Raw genomic sequence first — 6000 nt, 5'->3', positions numbered from 1 at the left:
GAGTAAGTTCCAAGGATTTGACGTACATCATTGCGGCTATAATTAACAGTACTGAATTATACACTTGAAAGTTGTTAAGAGAGTGAATCTTAAATGTCCTCACTATGCACACAAAAAGGTGATTATATGAGGGGATGGTGGCATTAATTCACCTTATTGTGATAATCATTTTTCAATATACACATGTATTAAATCATCATATCATACACCTCAAACTTGCATGTTATATGTCAATAGTATCTCAATATAAAGCTGGAAAAAATAGTGCAAGGCTTATGCAAAAACTAACAAGAAAGTTATGGGCTACAAATATACCAAGAAATTCAGATTTTAATTTTGTAGGTCTTCACACAAGAATGAGAAATTCCCTGGTGGCTCAGTGGTAAAAAAGAAAAAGAAAAAAACCCGCCTACTAATGCAGGAGACACAGGTTCAATCCCTGGGTTGGGAAGATTCCCTGGAGGAGGAAATGGCAACCCACTCCAGTATTCTTGTCTGGGAAATTCCATGAACACAAGAGCCTGGTGGGCTGCAGTCCTTGGGGTTGCAAAAGAGCTGGACATGACTTAGTGACTAAACAAAAACAAAACATACTAGAAGGAGGATTCTAAAACTACATGGAGATTCCTTGCACATTTGCAGAAAAAACTATCTAATAAACAAATTATCTAATTTAAAAAAAGATTAAGAAAAATGTGTTGGATTAATTTTAATCTTCAGTTGTTAGTAAACTAAGAACACTTTTAGTACTCAAATGTGGTATAGAATTTCAGTTATACAACGTTATGGATAGGGAATCAGAAAGCAAAAAATGGGTACATATGGGCTTCCATGGTGACTCAGCTGGTAAAGAATCTGCCTGCAATGCAGGAGACCTGGGTTTGATTCCTGGGTTGGTAAGATCCCCTGGAGAAGGGAATGGATATCCACTCCAGTATTCTGGCTTGGAGATTCCATGGACTGTATAGTCCATGGGGTCGCAAAGAATTGGACATGACTGAGCAACTTTCACTTTCAATTAAATATTTAAGGAGAGAAGATGGTAATAAAATGTTTTCCAGAATCAAACACAAAGAGCTGTTTTTAGTTTTAGGATGTGAGATCTGAGACCATTAAAACCCTTTAATCTTAGAACTGAGGGAAACCTTCAGTTCAATTCGTTCAGTCGCTCAGTTGTGTCCGAGTCTTTGTGACCCCATGGACTGCAGCACGCCAGGCCTCTCTGTCCATCACCAACTCCCGGAACTTACCCAAACTCATGTCCACTGAGTTGGTGATGCCATCCAAACATCTCATCTTCTGTTGTCCCCTTCTCCTCCTGCCCCTAATCCCTCCCAGCATCAGGGTCTTTTCAAATGAGTCAGTTCTTCACATCAGGTGGCCAAAGTATTGGAGTTTCAGCTTCAACATCAGTCCTTCCAATGAATATTCAGGACTGATCTCCATTGGATCTCCTTGCAGTCCAAGGGACTCTCAAGAGTCTTCTCCAACACCACAGTTTAAAAGCATCAATTCTTCTGCACTCAGCTTTCTTTATAGTCCAACTCTCACATCCATACATGACCACTGGAAAAACCATAGCCTTGACTAGACGGACCTTTGTTGGCCAAGTAATGTCTCTGCTCTTTAATATGCTATCTAGGTTGGTCATAACTTTCCTTCTAAGGAGAAACCTTAAAGATCATCTAATTGCATTCCATCTGATGCTTAAATTTCCTTGATGAAGTCCTGTCATTCTGCTTACACTGAATCTCCTCTGCGGGTGAGGTCTTCTGTGTTTCTGCATGGCTTTGAGTGAAAGTTCCTCTTTGTCCACTTTCCTCCTCAAGGCTTACTGATTGTCATATTTGAAACAGGAGGACAGGTGTCAGCTGTGAGGGAATGTTATCTCAGTAATAAATGTATTTAATAGTTTTCCAAAAGAAATGATTAAAAAAGATATGGCTTGAATTTTATTTTTTGAAGGCAACCACTGGATCAAACTTAAATAAATAGGACAATTTAAGAAATAGTGGTTCTTTAAGAATGAAGTTTTGACTCTGCAAGGAAAATTTAGCTGTGTAGTATTTAGTATGGCAATCCTAAGTCAGAAATTTGAGGAGGAGCTGTATTATTTAGGAATGGCTTTGGCTAGAGAAATAGAATAGCCGACTAAAAGTGCTCAAACCGCATGACCCATAATATGCCACTTAAGGAAACGTGTGAAAGCAGGTGACGACTGGGGTACTCAACAGCTGGATGACTGGGCGCACAAGGGCTGCTCCCATGTCCTGCCCGTTCTGGCCACCAGATGGCGCAGCTGCTCTAGACATGGTTTCGTCAGAGTGCCAAGTCCCAAGCAGGAAGGAAGGAGACAAGAGAAGGGCTTTCTCTTTCTCTTAAATCTCCCTAAGCAGGAAGAAACATTGAGGCTCCCAGCAAACATCTTGGGCCTGAACTTGACCTCATGCCCATTGCTACATCACAAAAGGGAAGTGAGAGTGATATGATTTGCTTAGGCCCTGAAACTGGGCACATCATTACCCAATTGAAATAGGGCTTTTGTCTTAAGTATGTAGTCTGTTTTTTTTTTTTTTTTTTTAAAGCAGAAAGAAGTGGGTAATAGCTGTTGGGTAGGCTACTAATAGCCTTGCCGGAGGCACTCAGGAGAAATTATACACGCTAAATCCACCCGATCCTGTGCCAAAGGCAGGACAATGCCTCTTCAGAAACTAGTGAAATGTTTTTCTTCTTCTGATAATTATTAATTCTCTGCAGTGACTTAGAAAAATTCTTGGACTACATTTCTTGCCATTAAGTATTTGATGAATATGGAAACTGACTGTAAAACTATTTTTAAAAGTCACTCTGCTTCTAACCCAAACTTCTTACTCTAGCTCTTATCTTAGCATTACATGAGTTGTACGAATCACCTCCAATTTACATATTATAGAAGAGCCTTACATGGAAAAGAATAAATCATTTTCAAATTAGACATTCTGTCTAGAGCTGTCAGTAGCTGATTCCCAGCACTGTCTTTTATTTCTGACATGCTTTTAGATGAGAGTAATCTTATACTTGCAGTAATTCTCAGGATAAAATTTTCTTCTCAAAGCTCATTTCATGAAGTTTTTTTTTTTTTTAATTTTGAAGAATAAAGCAATTATTCTTGCTTTTTGAAATTGCACAGCAAGTCTAGGAACATAAATTATTCTTTCTTTTTGAAATTGCATACCAAGTCCAGAAATATAGACTCTTAAAATTTTAAATATTAATGTCAAGTGATGGATGTAAACATCTCCCACTTTTCACTTTCATTCTCTCAGTGTGCCCCTCTTTCTCGGTAGATCCTCATTTCTACTGGCTTTCCATCGCACACCAATTATCCCAGGCTACAGCTGTTTACTGTCAGCTGTTCTCTTCACTGCCCACCACACAGCCAGCCTGCTGCTGGTAACTGGACTCTCGCTCCCATCTGTGGAAATCCCTGCCTCCAGTGTGGTTGCTTGGGCTGGGGCTTCACCCCTGGCTCAGGCACAGAGTTTGTGACCTAAATCAATCCAGATATTGCGATCCCCTGGTCAGCCTGAGGCAGAATCAATGAGAAGTAGTGATATTTCTGCTAGGGCTTCTGGGAGAGAGATTCATTTTCTGTCCTGCTATATTTTCATGTTTCATGTAAGGCTCAGAGTTGCTGTAGCCATCTTGACATCTTAAGTGGGAACCAGTCTGAGAAAAGAGCTGTGAAAGAGAGAGAGAGGCACCCTGGTGATGCTTTTCAGCTTTCAATCCAAGATAGCAGCAGAGCAGCAAGCCCTATTCCTGGACTGTTCAGTTACATAATCAAGTAAGTTCCTGTTTTGTTTCAGCCAGTGTTTGGATCAGATCTCTTCTCACTTGCTGTCAAAAGAGATCTAACTTGCTATCAAAAGCTGTACAAATGTTCAGAATCCCTTATGACCAAGAAATATACTCAGATACTGAACGTGTCATAAAAATTAATATGGAAAATACTTTTAGGGAATAAATGCACTCATAGCTTATCATGTCTAGTATTTTTACTGTCTTTTCTCCAAGTAATAATGTCCACTCATCATATAATATAATATAGGAAAGAGTTTCAATTAGGATTCTCCTTTTCACATACTTGCTATATTCTAATCATTATTATGGTGATATGCTCTGGAGACAGGTTCTGAGCATATACATTTGTTTCTTCTTTAAATTATTTCTCATTATCTTGGAAGATATTTATAAATATTGATAAATTGCTGGTGAAAGAAGTGGTGGTATAGTGCTGTGCTTGAATTTCCCTGGCTACTTCTTTGGCTCAGACAGCACTGTCCTGGGAAACAGCACAGCAGGCTGACCTGTGTGACCATTGTGCTTGGCTGAGAGCTATTTGTGCCTGGAGATGGAGATTAGTGTGAAGAAGCTGTTCACTTCGGAAAAGCTTCATTCCTAAATCAGTCCCTCTAGCCTTCCCCGTGGTGACCTTTGTGCTCTCCACGCCAGACGCCAGGCATCCCTGTCAAAGGGTGAGAAACCTTTTGTGATGGGCCACGATGATTGTACCCTGGAGAAGGAAATGGCACCCCACTCCAGTATTCTTGCCTGGAGAATTCCATGGACAGAGCAGCCTGGCAGGCTACAGTCCATGGAGTTGCAAAGAGTCGGACACGACTGAGCAACTGACACACGATGATTGTGAAGACAGTAGCCAGTCAGTTTGTCAACCTGGCGTGTTCCCGAGAAACAGACCCAGTTCATTTTCGTGCATGAAAGAAACAGTAAGGCAGATTCTGTTTCATTACAGTGGGGAAGGACACCATGATTGTGCTAGAAGAAGCTTATCTTCATCATGAGCTGCTCTGTCATATTATCCCGCAGCTATGGTAATACTACTCCAGGGAAACCGAGAGTTTATGTTAATAGGTAATTCTTTCACATGGCTCAACATTCAAAGAGCACAAACAAACATTTGTGAAAACTTTTCCTATCTACCTTTGTTCCCCGGATGCCCAGTTCTCTTTCCCAGAGGCAACCATTTTATGGTTTTTGATCCATCTTCTCAGAGTGACTTATACATATTTAAATGAATGCGCATGAATATTGTCTTCCCCATTTTATCTCAACCATGGTGTATGTACTACTCCGCATCTTGCTTTTTTCAGTTAATGTATCTTGGATCCAGGCTTCCCCTGGTGGCTCAGAGATAATCCACCTGCAAATACAGGAGATCTGGGTCTGATCCCTGAGTCAGGAAGATCCCGTGGAGAAGGAAATGGCAACCCACTCCACTATTCTTGCCTGGGAAATCCCATGCACAGAGGAGTCTGGCAGGCTACAGTCCATGGGATGGCAAAAGAGTTGGACATGACTTAGCAATTAAACAACATTTTGGATCTACTTCTATTTTAGTAGGTAAGGAGGTTCCTCAATCTTTTTTTATAGCCTCTAAATGTTCCACAATTTCATAATACCACGATTTCACAAGGTCCTATTGGTGGTCATTTAGGTTATTTCCAATCTTTGGCTCTTACAAACAATGCCATCTGCATGTGAACGAGTGTATCTTTGGAATAAATTTCTAGAAGTGGAGTTGTGGGTTGAGGGTATGTATCTTTGTATTTTCCCCTACGTATTACAGTTTTATTATACTTGAAAAAGTAATACATGCATATGTTTAAAAAGAACAAAATTAAGCGGTATGAAAGTACATACAGGAGGAAAATATTTCCCTTTGGTCTCTTGGCTTCTGGGTCCCTCCCCAGAGGTAGCCACTGTTTGTGTGTACACTTCTGGAGAGTATATGCATATGCAAACCTGCATATGTGAACAAGTATATGTCATTTGTCTGCTTGAAAGGAACATCTGACTCACACCATTCTGCTTTTTTTCACTTGTTGTTCAGTCACTAAGTTGTGTATGTGTGTTTGGGGGGGGTCATTGCGACCCCCTGGACTGCAGCACACTAGGCTTCCCTGTCCTTCACTATCATTTTTCACTTAATATATATTA

Source organism: Bubalus kerabau, chromosome 11 (assembly GCF_029407905.1).
Source record: "Bubalus kerabau isolate K-KA32 ecotype Philippines breed swamp buffalo chromosome 11, PCC_UOA_SB_1v2, whole genome shotgun sequence".
NCBI lineage: Eukaryota > Metazoa > Chordata > Mammalia > Artiodactyla > Bovidae > Bubalus > Bubalus kerabau.
The sequence above is the reverse complement of the archived record's forward strand: the minus strand, read 5'-3'. Positions refer to the sequence as shown.